This window comes from Stenella coeruleoalba (assembly GCF_951394435.1).
Source record: "Stenella coeruleoalba genome assembly, chromosome: 1".
Lineage (NCBI taxonomy): Eukaryota > Metazoa > Chordata > Mammalia > Artiodactyla > Delphinidae > Stenella > Stenella coeruleoalba.
This window is the reverse complement of record NC_137169.1, coordinates 130,377,590-130,399,754: the sequence shown is the minus strand read 5'-3', so window position 1 is coordinate 130,399,754 and position 22,165 is coordinate 130,377,590. Positions and strand designations below refer to the sequence as shown.

General features: G+C 33.7%; 1 long non-coding RNA gene across 1 annotated transcript in view; it reads left to right on the top strand.

The window, feature by feature from the left end:
- Window positions 1-365: 365 nt before the first annotated feature.
- LOC307196122 overlaps window positions 366-22,165 on the top strand; it is a 54,888-nt gene continuing 33,088 nt past the window's right edge. The window contains exons 1-2 of the long non-coding RNA XR_013831045.1: window positions 366-586; window positions 2,426-2,478. This is a non-coding gene — a long non-coding RNA (uncharacterized lncRNA). The remainder of the gene's footprint in view (window positions 587-2,425; window positions 2,479-22,165) is intronic.

Below are 22,165 nucleotides of genomic sequence, written 5' to 3'. Positions count from 1 at the left end.
TTTTTGTTTTTCATGATAACCAGATGTGATGCACTGGGTAAATGGAGCTGCTGTCAGTAGACCTTTAGTAATGTGGTGGTGGGGTGTGAGAGGAGATGAAGCATTCTGTAGTTCTATGCTGATTAGGTCTCAGTTTTTAGTGTATGCCTACAGACGGTAAACTGTGTTTCTCAGCTTTTTCTCCCCCTCTCAGCTGGGTCAGGATAGCTAGAGTGGGCTAGAGTTGTTTATTCCTCTTCCCCGCATGGAAGGCTAGAACCAGCTGCAGTTGGTTATTTCCCTTCCCGAGGTCAGGCTCTGGTTAACTAGTTTCTGCTGAGGGCACTCCTTATTAAGAAAAGCAGAATCTTCTGGCGTATTTCAAAATGGTTTCTTTCCTCAGCCTCCTGACGGAAGCTGGAAAGGATTTTGCTCTGATATATAAAATGGGAACCTTGTTAAGCTCCTAGAGATAAATTTCACAATATTGTGGAGTTTTTAACTCTCAGACTTGGCACTGAGCCTCCAGCAATTCATCAATTATGGTACAGAACTTCCTACCCTGGCACTGGTTCCTCCGTGGTTCTGTTCCTGAGTTTCTGCTCTGGTAAGATGTGCCTGCCTGTATGCATTTGCCTGTTTGTCTCTCCTGTCTTGAGGGTAGTAGTTTTTTTGTGTTCTCCCCTCTCTTCTGGATCCAAGAAGAGTTGTTTATTTTTCAGTCTGTTCAGTTTTGTTTTGTTTTTTTTAAACCTGTTGTTAGGGTAGCATGACAACTTCCAGGCTCCTTATATGCAGAACTAGAAACTGGAAGTACATTTGTTTTTCTTGAAAAGAAAAATAATCTGTGCAACAACTGAAAAAAAAAATTCCACTAAGGCTGTACTTCAAATAGGCTTTGGAAAAAAGTGTATTTTGCTTAATTGATCATAGAAAAGTGCATTGTAAAAAAGCTTTCATTCCCTAAATTGGAAACTGAAGAGACATATATGCATTTACATACAATTAGATATGGTGCTTTAAACAAGTTTGCAAGAATAACGATGAATAAGAATTTACTTTCAGTAGAACAAATTATGAAATTTGTTTGCAAACTTCCAACCTAAGCATAGCTAAAGTGGAAGAGGATAAGTAGGGTTGGGGGTAATGTTTCTTGAGACCTATTATCCTGTTGGATTGTAAACCAGACCCTCTTTAGCTAATTTAATATTCAGACTCACCTTCAGAGCTAAATGTTGTTATGTGAATTATAGGCTATTTAACAAAGGCATGGTAAATTCTCAGTTTATTGAATGTCATGTGACATAGGATTTTTATCCCAGGTGGTCTGAGTTGAGGAGGGAAACTTTACAATACATAAACATATTGATGAGAAGTGCTCCTAATAATTACTTTGCAAGATAAGTATTTGTAAATATTGCTTCGGAACATGTCAAACTTTAATCAAGGGAGGTAGCTGGCATTATTGCTATCATTGTGTGTAAAATTAAATATCAATATCTTTGTTGATGTCCAAGCATTTCTTAATATAGGTCCACTTTTTGTCCTTTAGCAAGGCTTTAACTTTCTGTCCCTGTTATTCTGTTTTCTCAATGTGATGTATGTATGTACTGTCAGTTCCAAATCCTTGAGCAGATATAAAAGTAGACCAAAATTTCCCTCTGTGTTAGTATTTAATCCAGTAGACCAATGCTTGGATTTTTATCACAATATGTCATAGACCATACATATCTCTCAGTTGTGTTTTTGACTAATGTTTACATGAAAACATTTATATTTTGTCTCAAGGTATATATAAAATATTAAATATATATGGAGGAAAAGTCTAGAATTGTATTCTAAATTCAGTTGGTAGCAACTAGAAATTGTATGTAGCTATTTGAAAACCTCACTGTGTATCCATATAGGTGTGTCTGTCTTGGATGTTGTTTGCTTTACGAAAGGCATCACAGTGTCATACTCTGTGTCATGATTTTTGCAAATGTGTGTTTGTTCAGAATGTATTTCCACATTTCCTTGCACACTTAATCCATACTTTTGTTCATGTGTGCAGCGAGTATCAAAAGACTCAAATATGCTAAATTTGTGGAGAAGAGAGCAAAGGAAAGGAGAAATGTTATTATAAACATACAAAGCAATTGTTAACAGCATAGATAATTCGGTGGTCAGAGTAAACACAACAGATTGTTTTGTAGGTGTATGTGTGTCTATATGCATGTTTTGCTATCTTAATTGTATTTTGGGGAAATAGATGGGAGGTTTGGTGTCAATGTATAAATTACCTACTTGGAAATAATATTCCAATTAGTATTTTTATATATAAGTCTAAATTTTCAGGAAAAATTTGCTGGTGTTCAGCAGGAAATGCCTGCTATGTTAATTTTAGAATCCCAGTGAGCCAGCATCTTTCTTTCTGGTTTTTACATATTCCTCTCATTTTTTTCAGACTAATTCATGAAAAAATACTGCTGTTCCGTAACATCCTTTGAGACTAAGTTGGTAAGTTGATAATTTGGCAATTCTATTCTTTTTGAAATGATAAATATTTTGATATTTTTGGACCTATAATCTATCAAAATGTCAATCTTTAGTAGAATGTTTCCTGAATCTCTTCACACTTTAATCTATACGTGGATATCAAGAGTGTTTTACTTTATCATATAAAAATAACAAGAATTAGGGTTTCCCTGGTGGCGCAGTGGTTGAGAGTCCGCCTGACGATTAAGGGGACACGGGTTCGTGCCCTGGTCCTAGAGGATCCCGCAGGCCGCGGAGCAGCTGGACCCGTGAGCCATGGCCACTGAGCCTGCACATCCAGAGCCTGTGGTCCGCAATGGGAGAGGTCACAACAGTGAGATGCCTGCGTACTGCAAAAAAAAAAAAAAAAAAAAAAAAGAATTAGAAAAACCTTCTAAAAACTGATACATAAAGATATTAAATTAATATTTTGTAGGAAAATGACCTTCAAAGTCTTGGAGGCTTTTATTGTCATATGTGTATATTTGTGTGTGGGAATTAGTATGGTATGGATATTATACTATGGTCAATATACTGGAAGATGACTTTAATGTAATTATTTTGTTTTTGTCCTAAAATTTTTAGATTTTCTTACAAAGCCAAAAGTATTAATATATTTTAAATATTAAAATATTATATAGTCTTGAAATGATTATATTTTAAGCCAGTTCATGGGACTGAAATAGGCTGATGAAATAAAGTCAATTACATTTTTAAAAATTTCTTGTAAAAATTGTATATGGTGACTTTGAGAAATATCTTTTGTTATTATTTGGAAAATTTCCTGTTACTGATAGAAAAAAATTTGCAAAGATGTGGTAAGGAAAAAAATATATATGTTATTGCAAACACATGCCCATACACACAGTGTTTGCAGTGCTAAATGTAGTACATTCCCAGTTTGAAAGATTTTGTTGTCTTATGTTTTGCTTTTATGAATTCTCATCACGTTTGAGACTCAGTTCTGACCTCACATTTGTAGAATAGATACTGACTATTTGAATTGTTATTAGCTTTTTTCTTGTAACTCATTAAGATACTTGAGAATAAAAAGTAACATAGCCATCTTATTTTTCTCCTATTAGTACTGTAATTGACAGAGCTTCACTGTAAATGAATTATCATTTCAAGATAAACAGGGTCTTCTGTTGATTTTATTAGGGAATTCTCAAGATTTGTATATAATCTATTACAATTCTTAATTTAATTTCTGATGACATTGCTTTATTTTGCATCCTTTGTGGTTTTTATTTTGTCCAAATTTGTCAAGGTGACAAAAATGAAAAAGGATATGAAAAGAATTATTTAAATCAAATTTTTAAAGAAGATGCCAAAGTCCAAAACTGATTAAAAAGAAAAATTATTTACACTCACCAGGTGCCAAATAGAACAAGGCAAAATCACATTAAAATTTTATATATAAAGAAAAAGAAATGCATTTGGATGTTTTACATAATTGTACATGAGTTTGACTTTTTGTCAATGAAATGATGAAAATGAGATAATATGTGGGATAATGAAATTATGTGAAATATTAAATGGTTCATGTTTTGACATTATATTTAAGTATACTTGGCCACTGTTTTATTCCCTCACCATGAAATTAATGAATGTTATGGCCTCTCAATTACTGACTTTTAATAATAGCTCCTTTTTGTAAAACACATCAACTTTCTATTTTAACACGATTGAAAATATTGTTCTTTTGTAAGTTCCTAACCAATTGGTGTTGTGTAAGATGATACATGGTAGACTTTGGAAGAATTCTTAACCATTCTCTAGCTCCTGCTGCCAATTTCAGGTATTCGTTTAAGCCCTACCTGACTACCTATTATATTATAAACTATGGTAATACAGTAAAGAAAAACTTAGCCAGAGTTATCTTGGATGTAGATTGGGTAAAAGAAAAGGTAAAGCCTGAAATTTTGTAATTAATATTCAAACAGTAAGAAAACTTATCTAACAGTGTAAATAGGCAATCATTCCTCACCACAGCAAATCCATGTTCATTAAATGATACAGATGCAAGATTTTGGCTTACAGCTTGATCTCTGCAGCCCTTCTCAAAATCTGCTGTTAGACATTTTGGAAGTACTATGCTTATAGAACAGAAAATTGATACAATCAGGTTTTTCCCTTGGTACTGATGAACTTAAAAAAAAGGTGAGTTTAAAGGCTTGGACTCTCTTCAAGGTGGTTTTAATTTTAGTTTACTACGCATCATAGAATGTGTGCCTGGGACTTCTTTAACCATTTTCATTCTTTAACATGAAAATATGTAACTGTGGTATAGTAGTAAGTATCTTAAATGTGTGTTGGTACAGTCCTGAGTTACCATATGGTCTCTCCTTTGGTCAGTGGTATACAAAACTGAGCTTGCATGTCTGGATTGTCTGGATTCCTCTGACTTTATAAATGACTCATTCTGCATAAGTCAAATTGATCAACTGCCATTAGACTCAACTCTATGAAAAAGTCTAAAAGCATTGGGAGATGATTAAAATCTCATATAACCTAAATTCTTATAACATCATATGATTATGAGCTGATTTGGGGGTGAGTTGGCTATTAAGGTGGAAATACCTGTTTGTGTGCTAGGTTGTTTCCAGAGGCACTTTTTTTTTTTTAATTTTGTTACATGTCATTAATATTTATTTTATTCTAGAGATTGCGTGAAAGTGTAAATGTACTTGGAGGAAGTCCAGGAAGTAGAAAATACAGTCATTCTATCTAACTTTTTCTTTTTTTTTGGCTGTAGTTGGTGCCAAGAGCCATAGCATTAATACAGAAAATGTGCTTTTCCTCTAACTCACATTAACTTTAGGAAATAATGCGTACAACTGAGAGCTCTAGATGCCAGTGACCTCAACCACCCAAGGATTGCTTCAACCTCTGTGACTGTGATGCCTTGTAAACATTGTCTCCAGAAACTAAATGGGTTCCTGACATCTATTTCCAATATTTGGCTACCAAAATAACAAACAATACTAGTGATAAAATATGGTCGGTGTTGTATCTATGAGTATGTTTGTATAATTTTATATTTTAGGTTAGTGAGAAAACCTGAAAAAAGCTCCTATAAAGTACATTGTTCAGGCAATATCATTTGTCTGTTATATCAGTACATCCCAAATACACAAACATACACACATAAATAAAAATCTAATAATTTAATAATAAAAGTGTAAAATATAAGCCCCAATAATAAGGTAATAAAAAACTTTACAAAATAATTTATATACCAAATAATAATTAAATCATAATTGAAACCTAAGTGATAAAACTAAAACTATGCTCAGCTAGAGATAAAGAGACCAAGTATGTTAAACATTAAACAGGATAATTCTTTTAAAAAGTTAACTAATGATTTATTTCAAATAATTAAAAGAAATGTAGTTAAATTAATGAGATGAAAAATAAAGTCATAGAAATTAATACACCAAAAACAAAAGAAATCAAATCTGTAAAACTGATTAAACAGTTCAGGAACTGATAGCTTTAAAAAAAGATAAAATGGTCTCTGATAAATCTAAACAAAGATGAAGAAAGAAAGAAATAGAATAGCTAAAATGGGATAGCTAAAATGTGTCTGTGTGTGCATGTGTTTGTGTGTCTATGACTTAGATGTGCAATGGTAAGGTAAGTCAATGAAGTTGAAAATCTTGTAACAAATTATACTCAGGCAGAGCCAAAAATTCATAAAATCAATCCAAGGAAGTACAGATAACTTAATTACTCAATATTCAGAGTAAATAGTTACCAAATTAAAAATAAAAAGGCACCAAATAACTGATTCTAAGTCAAATTCAAATTAAGTTTATGGGACAATTCCTTATATCTATGACAAACAGCAATTCTCATTTTATAAAATAGTTACAGAGCATGGAAAAAGGCTTTCATTAAGTTTAAGAAATCTTGAGTCCATGCTCGATCACTCCAAAATAATTAAGGTAACTCATATTTATGAATGAAGATAGATATTTTCTTACAAAATATTAATAAGTATGTTTCAGATGGCCATAAGAGAATTATGATCTACATCCAAATTTTTCTTTAGAAAGGAATAAATTTTATGTCAATACCATACATGATTCCAGTAAGTCAAAGCTGTACATTCAGACTGAAAATCACACACACACAAAATTTCATTTAATTAAATTAGGCAATCAAACTCTTAAAAATTCTTAATTATATTAATAAAGAAGTTATGTATGAGATACATATTATCCATAAAGAGTTACATCTCATCCATATGAGGACTAAGGACAGAATGCATGTGTTTATCTGCTAAGGCTCCTATAACAAAATACCACAGACTGTGGGACTTACACAGGAGAACTCTATTTTCTCATAATTCTGGAGGCTGGAAATCCAAGACCAAAATGATGACAGGGTTGATTTCTGGTATGACCTCTCTCCTTGGCTTACAGATCCTTCTTACTGTGTTGACACATGGCCTTTTCTCTGGATGTGCGTGCTCCTGGTGGTGTGTCTTCCTCTTCTTATATGAACATCAGTACTATTAGATTAGGACCCTTTTGACCTCATTGCACTTTAATTACCTCCTTTAAGGTTGCATATCCAAATACAGTCACAATGGGAGACAGGGCTTCAATATATGAATTTGTATCAGGGGCACATTTTCTGTAAAAATGCTCAACTACACCATTTTTTCTTGATATGGTTTGATCATATTTAAAGTACTAAGAAATGTAACAGAAAAAACATCGATTTTTGTCACTCAGAAAAAGATAAGATTTCTATTTTCAGATAAGTGGATTATGGGCAAAATATAAAGAAGTGTTGCCTAAAAGGAATTTCAAAATTCAAAAATGAAAAGTTGCTACTCTTGGGTATCTATTTGTTGTTAGGTGCATATATATAATTGTTATATCTTCTTGATAAATTGACACTTTTATCCATATATTATATGATGTCGTTCTTTGTCTCTTGTAACAGTGTTTGAGCTAAATTCTATGTCTTACGATATTGGTATAGCCCATCCAGCTGTCTTTTAGTTACTAAAACTTTGTATGGAATATTGTTTTCCATCTTTTTACCTTCAAACTATTTGTGTCTTTAGATAAAATATGTGTCCCTTATAGACGGCAAGTAGACCATGTGTCTTTTTTAATCCATTTCAACAATCTCTGCCTTATATTGGAGATTTTAATCCTCTACATTTAAACTAATCGCTAATAAGGAAATACTTCTGCCACTTTGCTATTTTGTATATATCATATCTTTTGTTTTCCAATTCCTTAATTACTGCCTCCTTTTGTATTTAATTGATTTGTATAGTGTACATTTAATTGTTTCTCATTTCCTTTTATATGTATTTTAAAATTATTTTCTAGTGGCTATCTTAGAGACTACAATTAACTTCTTAAATTTATAACAAGTTATTTGGATTAATACCACATTAGCTTCAGTACTATACAAATACTCAGCTCTCATACAGCTCCATATTTCTCTCTTGATATTTTTGTTGTCATCACAAATTACATATTTATACATTATGTACTCATTAGCATAATGGTTTATATCTATTATGTACCCATTATGTACCCATTAGCATAATGGTTTATATCTATTTTTTTATATGGTTTATATCTATTTTTATGCATCTGTCCTTTAAATCTTAAAAGAATACGCGGTGGGATTTTTAAAAAAATATATAATAATAATTGATTTTGCATTAACCTACATAGTTATCTCTGCCAGTCTTCTTTATTTCTTTGTATGGCTTCAAGTTACTGTATAGTATCCTTGTATTTCCACCTGAAAGACACCCTTTTGCATTTATTATAGGGTAGGTCTGCAAACAACAAACTCCCTCAATTTTTATTTGGAATTTTTTTTTTAATTGAAGCATAGTTGACTTACAATGTTGTGTTAGAATTAGGTGCACAGCAAAGTGATTCAGTTGTGTATATATATATATAGAGAGAGAGAGAGAGAGAGAGAGACACACACACACACACACACACATATATATACATATGTGTGTATATATACATATGTGTGTAGGTATATGTCTGTGTATATACATATTTTTTTCAGTTTTTTTCCATTATAGGTTATTAAAAGATATTGAGTGCAGTTCCACGTGCTATAAACTGTTTTAATTTCTTGTTGATTTTGAAATTTAGTTTGTCACATATGGAATTCAATAGGTTATTATTATTATTATTCAACAAGTTAAGAATGCCACCCCACAGCTGTCTGGCCACTGTCATTTTTGCTGAGAATTTTACACTTAATGTTGTCAATAACTTGTTCGTGATAAGTAGCTCCTCTCCTGCTGCTTTCAGGGTGCTCTCTTTGTCTCTGGCTTTTGACAGTTCGATTATAGTGTGTCTCAGTGTGGATACTGTTGTGTTCATTCTTCTTGGAGTTCATTGAATTTCTTTGTGTAGAGTCATGTCTTCCATCAAATTTGGGAAGTTTTTAGCCATCATATCTTCAAATACTCTGTCATTTTCTCACTTTCTCCTCTCCCACTGGGACTTCTACTATGCATATGTTGGTACACTTGATGGTGTCTTACAGGCCTCTTAACTGTTTTTTATGTTTATTAGTTTTTCTTTCTGTTCCTCAGACTGAATAGCTGCAATTGATCTCTCTTTACATACACTGATTCTTTCTTCTAACTTGCTTAAATATCCTGTTGAAACTCTAGTGAATTTTTCATTTCACTAAAAAGTACTTCAAAGCTCTCCAACTATTTTTAAGTTGCCTTCTTGATTCAGTGTTTATTTGGTTGCTATAAGTCTGATTTTTTTCAAGAGTTAAAACAATTCTGAGAGTTTTTGATTACTTTTACTGTGTTGGTAGAGGGACAGCCCTTTGGACATTTTGTACTTTCCAGCTCCAGAATTTTTGTTTAGTTCCTATTTATAATTTCTGTGTCTTTACTGATACCCTATGTCTCTTGAGACATTATTTTTATGGTGTCCTTTAGTTTGTCCATAATTTCCTTTACCTCTTTGAATATAAAACAGTAAATTTAAAGTCTTTTTCTAGTAAGTCCAATGTCTGTACTTCCGCAGAGACAGTTCTGGTTAATTTTCCTGTGAGTGGGGCGTACATTTTTTTTACATGATTCATAATTTTTTGTTGAAACTTGGACATTTTGAATATTATGACTTGTTAATTCTGGGAATCAGATTCTTCTGCCACCTTGAAATTTGTTCTTGTTGCTTTCTCTGCTTTGTAATTGGTTGGTTGTTTAGTGACAATTCTAAACAATTTTATATTCTGAAATCTAAAACTATTCTGTATTAATTGATATGTGTGGTCTCTGCAGTCTCCCGTTTATCTTTTGATAGGTAATATTGACAGATTTCTTTGAATGTTTGGAGCCAAAAACAGAACCAAAAATTCTGAGTCTTTGCACATTGGCTATGTGTTGTAACACTCTTTTAACACTTAGCTGAGTAGTTACAAACCTTCCTTAGTCTTTACTTCCTGCTGTGCAGAGTCTAAAAATCAGTCTAAGGTAAAAGCTTAGGGTCTTCCCAGTTGTGTTTTTGAACACACATCCTGCTCTGGGCATGTACATAACTTTCTGTATTCCCCAATATTCATGTGAGATTTTCAATGCCATAATTCTTCAAATACTTTTTCTCTACAAAATTTTCTCTCAAGCTTCTGGCAGTCTATTAATTCCCCTCAAATTGTATTTGCTCTAGACGGCAATGGGTTTTTCATTTGCCTTTTAAAGTTTTTGAGGAATACCCTCTGTGTAGCCACTTTTCTGCCCTGAGAAAGTTTTGGATTAGGTGAGACAGAGGCGACAGAGGCAAGTGCTTTTGTCAGTCCTTCAGCTAGCCATTAGACAGATTAAAACAGACAAAAATAACTATTAGAGAACAAGGTCAGCTTTGCTCCCTCAGGAGCCAGGGACCAGAATTACATACTGGGAACATGGGTTATCATTTCAAAACCATTGTTGAGCCAGAGGGAGGTAGGACAAAGGCAAGTAAAAATACTTCAGAGCTCTCCATCTGTTTTTAAGTTGCCTTCTTGATTAGGTGTTTACTTTGTTGCTGTAAGCCTTTGACTTTTTTCAAGAATCTACTATGTTTTTAGATGGAGAGCCCCTTGGAACTACCTATTCCACCATGTTCACTGACATCAAACCCAAACCACTAGCAAACTTTTAGTATTAAAAATACATCTAATACTATTTGAAGGAAATGCTAATAAATTCTCTAACATCTGTGTGGGGAGGGGGGTGTCTTTTTCTCTATGTGTTATTTTTTTCTCAATCTTCAACATTTTCTAATGTATTCCTAGAGAAATATTTTACTTAGACATATTTCATGAAGGTAATTATATATTTCAAAGAAACTAAATACAAGGTCAAATTATATCATTTTTTATTATTGTTATTGGAGCATAGTTGATTTACAATGTTGTGTTAGTTTCTGCTGTACAGCAAAGTGAATCAGTCATATGGTATGCATATACCCGCTCTTTTTTAGATTCTTTTCCCATATAGGTCATTACAGAGTATTGAGTAGAGTTCCCTGTGCTATAGAGTAGGTTCATATTAGTTATCTCTTTTATACATAGTAGTGTGTATCTGTCAATCCCAGTCTCCCAATTAATCCCTCCCCCCTTCTATTAAGTTTGTTTTCTACATCTGTGATTCTGTTTTGTAAATAAGTTCATTTGTACCATTTTTTTACATTCCATATATAAGTGACATCATATGATATTTGTCTTTCTCTGTCTGACTTACTTCACTCTGTTATGACAATCTCTAGGTCTATCCATGTCACTGCTAATGGCAGTATTTAGTTCTTTTTTATGGCTGAGTAATATTCCATTGTATAAATGAGATATCATCTCACACCAGTCAGAATAGCCATCATCAAAAAGCCTACAAACAATAAATGCTGGAGAGGGTGTGGAGAAAAGGGAACCCTCTTGCACTGCTGGTGGGAATGTAAATTGATACAGCCACTATGGAGAACAGTATGGAGCTTCCTTAAAAAACTAAAAATAGAACTACCATATTACCCAGAAATCCCACTACTGGGCATATACCCTGAGAAAACCATAATTCAAAAAGAGTCATGTACCACAATGTTCATTACAGCTCTATTTACAATAGCCAGGACAGGGAAGCAACCTAAGTGTCCATCAACAGATGAATGGATAAAGAAGATGTGGCACATATATTCAATGGAATACTACTCAGCCCTAAAAAGAAACGAAATTGAGTTATTTGTAGTGAGGTGGATGGACCTAGAGTCTGTCATACAGAGTGAAGTAAGTCAGAAAGAGAAAAACAAATACTGTACGCTAACACATATATATGGAATCTAAAAACCAAAACCAAAACCAAAATGGTTAGGGGCACCTAACTTAGGGGTTAGGGGCAAGACGGGAATAAAGACACAGACCTACTAGAGAATGGAGTTGAGTATATGGGGAGAAGGAAGGGTAAGCTGGGACAAAGTGAGAGAGTGGCATGGACATATATACACTACCAAATGTAAGGTAGATAGCTAGTGGGGAGCAGCCGCATAGCACAGGGAGATCAGCTTGGTGCTTTGTGACCACCTAGAGGGGTGGGATAGGGAGGGTGGGAGGGAGGGAGACGCAAGAGCGAAGAGGTATAGGGATATATGTATATGTATAACTGATTCACTTTGTTATAAAGCAGAAACTAACACACCATTGTAGAGCAATTATACTCCAATAAAGATGTTAAAAAAAAATTCCATTGTATATATGTACCACATCTTTATCCATTCATCTGTTGATGGGCGTTTAGTTTGCTTCCATGTCTTGGCTATTGTAAATAGAGCTACAGTGAACATTGGGGTACATTTAAATTGTTTCTGGAACAATATATTTATAACCTTCCATTTTCACTTGAGCATAGGTCTGTTCTGTGTTCTACACAGAACAGAATTTTCATAAAGGTTAAATTAGTTTCACATTCTTTGCCAAAGTCTAGATAATTAAAATAAAGTGATAAATATAAGAAAAGAGGATGTTTACCTTACATCTAAGGAATTCCATAATTTGAAATTTGAAGTCCCAGTATTGTTTTCTTGTTTATCTCTCCAGGCTTATTTTCAGGTATCCCAACATATTGCTTGCGATTTTCCTAAGGTAGCCAAACTGTTGAGGACAAGTTTGAAAAATACAGAATTTAATAATATATAATCTCTATTATTAAAGAAATTCAAATGTAGTAGGGGAAAAAGACACAAAGGGATTATTTCCAATATAATACAGTGAGCAATGCAGATATACACAGACACACACACACACACACACACACACACACACACACACACACACAGTATTCTGTGGGAGCACATATCAGCACTTGACATAGCCTGATGTTTAAAGCAATGCTGATTAATAGAGTATTCGAAAGGTGACTCTTGAGTTATTGGAAGGTCCTTGTAGGCAGCAGCATATGAAAAAGTACAGAGATACAAATAAGATTAAGTTTGTAAGAAAAGAAACTCTCACTAGACAGAATCAAAGTGGACCATTGCTAGTGATTGTAAAGAGAAATAATAGGGATGCTAGTTAACCAGAGCTGTATAGATAGTAATATTAGTTATTATCAGGGGAAAAAAGAACACTTCAGAATGATTCTTTGTGTCCTCCTAAATTAACCTTATTTATCTGTTACTTGAAGTACAAACTCAGAATGGTAATTATTAGAGAAGTGAGAACTAAGACATAAAGGTCATTGCATTAATTCTAATATGATATGCTCACTAGAGCTCTGGATAAAGATAACTTCCTCATCAGGATTTGCCAGAGAATTACTGCAATTATGTGTCTGTGGAGCCATAATCGAGTGGCAGGCTTGGACAATGACAGAGTTGGAGCTCATTAGTGTGTGTTATCTGTAGGCGTAATTCTAACTTCCTGTCCATTCAAGAAAAAGATTCCTCTTTTACTTCTTGATTTTTATTTTGAGATCCTTGGTATAATTTCACTTAATTTTTCCCTTCAAATTGTTGAGGATAATACATAGTGAAATATAATATTAAATGGTTAACTATAAGAGGACAAAAAGATATATACTGAAAAGCAAAACATTTCATGAACTATATTTCTTACAATAACTTGTAATTAAAAATAATATCTTTATCTTAGAATTATTTCTGGTGATTTTCATTCTGTGTCTTATGGGTATTTTAAGTTTTGAACTGTACATGTGGATATAAAAAAGTACATGATTCTCCTTTTCATCAGAAGTAAGTAAATTTTGACTCCCCAGATATTTTGTGTGCAGAGAACACAAAATGGATAAATAATTTCTATATCTCAATATAAGGACTGAGGACACTACTGCATTACATATAAGCATAGAATAAAGATAATGTATAATTGTAATATTTGGATTATATCTACATAATTTATGTAAATGCTGATTTTGGGGGAAAATATACAATGTATTCTAAATATATAGTACATTCCATCAGTATCCATGATCTCAGTGCTAGGGGCAATTTCTCATGATTGTTTTCTGTCCTTACATTTTGCTCTACTGTCTTTCTATACTTGACATGTGCTCCATTGCATCCTGAAATCTTACAGCGCTTCACTTCTCATCCCAGTCCTGCCTTCTCCTGCTTTTCACCTCAACCCTATCAGCTTCAGATTTTCACAGTTATTCCTAGGCATCTGTACCCTCCTCTTTTTATATCCCATAGGAAGCATGTCACAAATATCAATACTATAAATTTGAAAATTTGATATTTTCAATCTGTCACATTTTCTTGTACTAGCATGTGTTCTCAAGTTGTTCCCTGCAATATCTCTCCTAAAGTTGTGAACTTCTATATCTGTTAGGATTATTTTAACTAAATGGAACAGAAAACAGCAAAAAATTATCTTAAAAACTAAGCATGTTTTGTCTCACAAGAGAGAAAATCTAGCGTGATGACTGAGTCTACGACTGGTCCGTGTTACGTCTTTAGGGATCCAGCTCTTGGCGTATTTCTGTGTTGCCATCTACAGTGCTGGCTTTGTACCAAGTCTCCTTCTCCTCATGGTTATGGGAGGGTTACTGGGATGAGACAGGCCCAAGTTTCTTGTTCATGGTTTTTAAGACTCTTTGTCTTAGTCCATTTAGACCTGCTATAACAAAATATCCTAAGCTGGGTGGATTATAAACAACACAAATTTATTTCTTATAGTTCTGGAAGCAGGGAAGTCCAAGATGAAGATGGGCAGATTGGGTGCCTAGTGAAGTCCATTTCCTGGTTCCTATATGTATGGCACCTTCTTGCTGTATCTTCACACGGTAGGAGGGGGAAGGGAGCGCTCTTGAGCCTTTTTATAAGGACATCACCCTAATGTCCTAATCACTTTCCAAAGGCTTTACCTCCTAATATTATGACCTTGGGTGGTAAGATTTTATCCTATGAATTTTAGGGGTACATAAACATTCAGACCCTAGCACTATAATATTTTTGGTATTGAGGACAGTTTCTTATATCTCATTTACTGGGTTGGACTGTGTGTCTATTCCTGGACCAGGCTCGGCTGACAGAAGAATAATATTAATATCCTTTAATATTATCATTAAAGGATAATATTAGGCCCTCATTCTCCACAAAATACAAAGCAAAGCAGAAAAGAAAACAAAAAAATAAAAATGTATCAAGGGACATCAGAATCAGATAATGATAAATGACTCTCAGTAATCAAGATCCAGACAGAACAGGGGTACCCTAAATTATTTTTTTTTTACAACCATTTAGAATGGTTTGAATTTAGGGGATCAACTACAATGTTCACTTCCACTGCCTCAAAGCCCAGAGCTGGTTAAGGTGATATGTTGAGCTGTCTTCTAGTTTAACATTTCCTAATCTTCAAGATACAATATATATTGCCAAGATAGAACTGCTTAGTTTTGCCAATTCAGCATACTATCAATGACAGAAAGATTTGTGAAAATTAAAATTATGTAATTATTTAAATTGATGATATTTACATTAGAAATATAGAATTACAGTAGACCATATATTGCAGTAGATTGGAGGAAACATAATGTCTGACCTTTGCCTGTAACACTATACAAACTGAATTTGGAAGGCAAGTTGCTTTTCTGGAAAAGTGATAGAATTCAGACTATTTCTTGGCTAAAAATAAAGCTGATGTGAATGAATACCAAAAACAAAACAAAAAAACAAATTTTATACCCTTACATGAATATGTACTTGTATAGAGCCTAGTTCCTCTATGGTTAATCATACTGTATTAATGATCATTTACAAATTGAAGACTTTTACTCTTCCTTACCTGGTCTTTATTTATCATTAGGGAATGGTGTTGTATCAGCCTGTTGTATCAGTTTGATAATGGTGCTAGGAGATGATGGAACAGCTTGAGCATTCTGGATACAGACAGAAAAGAAAAATTGAAAAAGAGCAGAAAGACAATGGACTATGTTAAAATGAGAGTTGAGACTTTCAGAGGGCTGCATAAAACTTTATTTAAAAACTGAAATTTGATAATATAGCTATTATGGTCATATTTTGAGTGACAATGAATATAACATTTAACATAGTCCCTTTAGTTTGATTATCCTTTCTTAAGTGTCTATAATCTCTTCCACATCTACCTTTTGAAATTTCAAGTATCAAGGGTTAGATGGCATTATTATTACATTGGAAATAGTTTCTCATATACTAAGCAAATGAGTAGATTTGCTTCAATTATAGTTCTCTTCTCTTGACAGCATCGTGATGATTTGACATGGATGCTGATCAATGTGCTATCCCTTAGAGAGATGAGAAAAGTAAACTTGTAAGGTCAATTTTTTTGATCACTACTCAAGGAAATATAAAATAATTTACACTCAGGTTGCTTTCAACATGGTCATGTAACTCCATAAACAAAGGCAAACAATAATTAAAATAAAGTTGAATGGTTATATTAGTGTCAGAGAAAGTAGCCTTCAGAGCAAACAGACAGTAAGGTCATTACATGAAGATAAAACGATCAATTCACCAAGAAGACATAACTAAATGTTATGTATGTGTATATGAACAAAACAACTGTACTTCAATAATCAATAATGGAAAGATAAAACATCTCTACAAATCATTGTAAATTAAAAAAAGAAACTTCCAAGTAATTCATAAGTGAAAGAGGATGTTTAAAAAATTCCCCAAAATATATGGTACTGAATGACAATGAAAATACATGTCAAATCTGTTAAATTTGCTGAAACCAATATTTACAGCAATAAATGTTTGTATTGCTAGAGCAATAATAATATTTTAAAAGGAAGTAAAAGTTTAACAGACTGGAGAGTAAGAGAATAAATTGCCCGTATTTGCAGAAGACATGCTTATCTACACAGAAAATACCAATGAATCTACCAAAAAGAATTCTAGAATCCTAGACAAATAAGTAAGTTAAACAAGGTTGTGGGACACAGAGTTGACACATAAAAACAATTTTTTCTATATACTAAAAAAGTACATGGGAAAACCAAATTTGAAAACACAGCATCATTTGTCATCATTCACTCTAAAAAATAAAATATGTAGGCATAAGCATATCAAAATATGTACAGTATCTGAATGTCACAAACTATTAATGCCTAATGGAATAAATCCAAGAAAATCTACATAAATGGAGAGACATATCTTGTTTGTGGATTAGAAGATTTAAACTAGTAACAATGTCAGTTCTCTCCAAATTGATCTATAGGTTTAAGCAATTCCTAATACAGAGAGTTACTTATACATATAATGAATCCAAATCATTTGTCATATATATGAATTGCAAATAGTTTCTCTCAGTTTGTGTCTTGTCTTTTAATCTACTTAACATGTTCTTTATAAAGAAAAAAACCTTTTAATTTTAAGTAAGTCAATTTATATATTTTAAAAATTTTATCGATCATGACTTTGGTGTCATGAATAAGAATATTTTTTCACCTTGTCTTAGGTACCATTGGCTTTCTCTTATATTTTCTTCTAAATTTTTGTTTTGTTTTCCATTTAAGTCTATTATGCATTTGAGTAAGCTTTGAATAAGATGTGAAATTTAGGTTGAGTTTCATTTATTGCTGTTTGCAAATATCCAATATCATTTGTTGATAAGATCATTCTTATTCCATTTATTTGCTTTGGCACATTTGTCTAAAATTAGTTGACTTTTTGGGTAGGTCGATTTCTGGCTTCTTTATTCTATTCTTTTAATCCATGTGTCTATTACCCTGCCAATACTACACTTTCTTTTTAACTGGAGCTATAGGTGAAGTCTTAAAATCAGATACTATAATTCTTCCAATTTATTCTTCTCTTTCAAAATTGTTTTGGTTCTTTTCTTCTTCTTTTAAAATAGGAACTAAATTATCTACACCTACAAAAAATAGTGTTGGGATTTTAGTAGGAATTGTGCTCTATTGCAAGTAGTAAGAAGTAAGAAGAAAACATACAATATGTATTTATTTGTATAATCCAGATACTTCAATCTTAGAAGTCCATTCATCCTGCTTATCGTTTCTCCCCCCAAGGATTAGATTCTTTTTTTCCCTAAGAATTGGGAAAAACCTTCCCTTCCCCAATTTCCTTCTTGGAGACTGTCTTATCTTGACCTCTTACCTTTCGTAAATTGAAATGCTCTAGTCCTTCTTCTGGAGCACTAGTTCCTGTCATTTGATCTCATATATTAGCACAGCCAGTAAGTGCTTGTTCTGCATCACAAGGAGCATTTAGGAATATCTGAGTAATTATGGAATGGGCAGGATCAAATACAAAAAGCAGTATTATTATTAAATGTGACTTGGCAGTCAGAATGAATTCTGAGTTTAAGGTGTCTGTCATAATTCTTTCATTCTCTCAGAGAAGCCCCATCAAGTGTCTGAAGCTCTGATTGGCTGTGCAGTAGCATCTTCAGATGGGAGCCTGGCTTTCTTAGGATCCCTCCCCAGAGCCTGTGCCTTCTAAAGGAAGGAAATCAGTATTCGTGCACCTTTATACTCAGGAGGTCAGATTTGCTCTGCACTTCACTCCTGCCTCACTTAGATGGTACATTCTGAGGGACCAGGTTAATATTTTCTTCCTTAGAACTCAACCTAAGAGGGCAAACTCTATTATGTGAGATTGAATTCGGACTCATCCACTTACTTTGTGGCCCTATAAATTTATTTACTTTCTTGATCTCAATAGCCTCACCTGTAAAAGTATTGATATTGTTCTTGCTGCAGAAAAAACAAATTCTAACCTCAGCAAATTGCAATTATTTCCTTGATTTTTTTCCCTGAAATCTGCCCTGTATGTATATGATCTTTTTGACATGAAGGGGTAATAACACTGAGTTATTTTTATGGTAACTCCTGTTCTTATAGGAAGAGTAATGTATTAGAAAGCTTATTCAATCTGAGTTCCAAATTTGGTCTGGATGACACTTCTTAAAAGGAGAATCGGGACTGCCTATTTCTATCCTCAGGTGATTCACCTGTACCTGTATCACCTTTACTCACAATATTATCTTGTTCTTCCAGTGTCCATATTCCCTCAACCATGTGCCATGACGCACTCGAGTAGAGGGAATTAATTCTCCTTTAATTTTCTTCTTCCTTAAGGGCGAGCAGTGTGGGAAGGGAGAGATGAGGGCTAGATGGGAGAATCATATCCCTTGTTTAGCTTTTCCAGAAATATTTCTAATTAGCCACTCCTGAAATGACTAGATGTAGATAGACCTATTTTGCCAGTTTTGCAAATTGCTTGGATGACTGAAATATCACCCCTATGATCCATGGAATAAGTATGCTTTTATATTCCTGTTGACAAAAGATCTTAAGGTAAATAATACACTGTCTTCTATCTAAATTACCATATACCCATTCGGATGCGGTCACAAATTCTACCTTAATTTACTGTTTTGAGATCATATGTAATTCCTAACACAGCATTAAGCTCACTCAAATCTCTTCCTCCAGTGCCTGGGTTTTTGGCAACGTTTCAGCATCATATAGTAAGCACTGCTCAAAATCCTTTCTCCAGTTCCCACAAATGCCTTTGGTTTCTTTTCTCCCTACAGAAATTCAATTCTTGCTTGACAACCAGCCACACATTAAATAAAATCCACCCAAATATGCTAAGAATGATCAATTGTTAACATCATTTTTCTTGAATTTACTCTCCATTCCCTCCTCCAATCTGACTTTATTGCACTCCCTCAACAAAATAACAACTTTGGTTAAGTCCAGTGTTCTGCCTAGCCAACACCTGTGCCCATGCAGCTGAGTTTGGCTGAACAATAACTTAAAAAAAAAATCAGAGTTCTTTCTATTTAAATATGTTACCATGAACATCTCAGGATCATTGGCATTGCAAGGCAACCATGGCTTAATTCTCTAATCCTTTGCCTCTCCACTCTCCTAATTGATTATCATATTCTTCTCCTCTCTTCTAAAACCTGTACATCACTCCCCAATCATTGCTCTCAATTGATGACCTTGCTTTCTACTTCAAGGAGAAAATCGACACCATTAAAAGAGCATTTCCATTAGCCACCTTACAAAACTACCCACCTACCTTTCCTCTTATGGCTATAGTTGAACTGTTGCTACTTCTAATGTATGACCATCCCTTTTACTTGTGAATGAGTCTTATCCGGTGATGCCAAGTTAAGGACGTTACTCAAGTAGTTCTCCCCTTTTCCTTCATCATTTTTTCCTTCTCTACTTGACCATGTGAATCAGCATACAAATAATGTATTTCCTCTCTTATTACAAGAAAAATGCTTTTTTTTTTTTTTACCTCCATTGACCCGCAAGCTTTTGATTTATTTATTTGCTCCCTTTTGCAGTAATGCTCCTAAGGCATTGCCCAGTCACCAAACTTTTTTCTTCTGTTCTTTCTTAAATCTTCTCTTCAGATTTTTCTAAACACTTCTCTGAAAATGGTCTTTCCATGGTCACTATGACCACCATGAAACTATGAATGGTGAACTTTCAGTCTTAATCTTGCTTGAGCCATTAACATCATTTAACATGGTAGACAAGTGGTTCTTCCTAGAAACATAAATCACTTGGCTTCCAGGGCATCACTTTTTATTTTCTGTTTCCTCCCACTGGAATATTAGCTCCATGTAGACAGATAGGGATTTTTGCCTGTTTCATTCAGCAATGTATTCCTAGCACATAGAAGAGTAGCTGGTACATACTAAGTGCTCAATAATCTATTTTGAATTAAGTAGCTAATTATATTATTACCTCTTTTCCCTTCCAGAAAGAACTACAATTTCTTAAAACACTATGTTCAGTAATTATGTCTACAATGCAATTTCAAGAGACAATTAACAAAGTCTTGTTCTCTCTAGTTAAGACACATTACACTGCGTACTATGGACTTTCTATCTGAACATCTGCTCCCGAGTTCTTATGCTATGGTTAGATTGAGTCTAGTGGTTTGGAAATCAGTGGGGAAATGCACTGTTGATTCACGTCAATGATAATGACTTTATATGATAAGAACCTTATGTCAAAGGATGTGACAAGGTAACCCAACTTATAACACATCATTTAGAAATTTTGTACTCCCTCATAATTAGGTAAACTTATTCCAAATCAATGATTTCACAATGTGGATAAGGCTTTTACTCTTCTCAAAGTTTCAGAAAAATGTGGTGCTTATTGGACAGCTCTTTTTGAGTCTACAGCTCAACAGACCCAGATATGAAACTTTGTCATTTTTTGGCCAGGAAATATAATCCCACTGTAGATATGAATTTGATGAAGATCTAGGGTATAGTTTTGATTGAAGGGATATGTTCAATATGACCCACAGGTTTTTCTTGCCATCTTTCTGACATTCGGTGTTTCCTCTTGCTCAGAGGCCCTCTGTTTTCTCACCCATTTTCTAGAAGTTCTTGCCCTTGATAGGATATCATCCCTGTGAAGCCCAGGTTTTGGAGAAGTTTAATCCACTCCCACAATCTGTATTCATGTTCCATGAGTAATCACCTCCTGAGTAATCAAAAATGGAAATTAATAAACCCATTTATACCTTTAAAAACATATAAATTAATTAGAAAATATTGAATTATAATTAAAATAAACAGTTTAGCTGTATTTTATTATCCAATATAGATGTCATTTTCTTGGAAGAACTCCCTTATGATCTCATAGAAATTTAAGTGTTCCTCTTTCTTTTTCTCAATAACTGCCTCTATTATAGTGTGTATACCATTGCGTGACTGTTTCCACATTGAAATTCTCTCCTAGAGGAAAGTGTGCCAGCTTGAGCCAGAGTATGTGTACTAGGAGCTTAATTAATGTTTTAAAATTTATATAATAAATGAATGAGTCAATATTTACTAAAGAAGTGTTAAATACTATTAATATAGATTATTTGCTCCAGGCCATTAAACATATTTGAGGGTTGGCAAGCTTTGCTTTTCTTATTCATTTGAAAAGTCAAATTGTTAAGCCATTCACAGTGTAAGGCCTGAGTGACCTTCTGGGTTTCCAGTAATTTGTGAAATCCCATTTGGATGGCTGTAGATAACAAATTCTTGAAGCACAGGCCTGGTCCTAGCAAAGCCGTATCTTCAACTTTAGGAGGGTGAAGTATCAGTAGAGTCAGATCACCAAAAATCCTCTGAACATTTTATCAGTTATATTAATATATCATAAGAAAATTATTTCAGT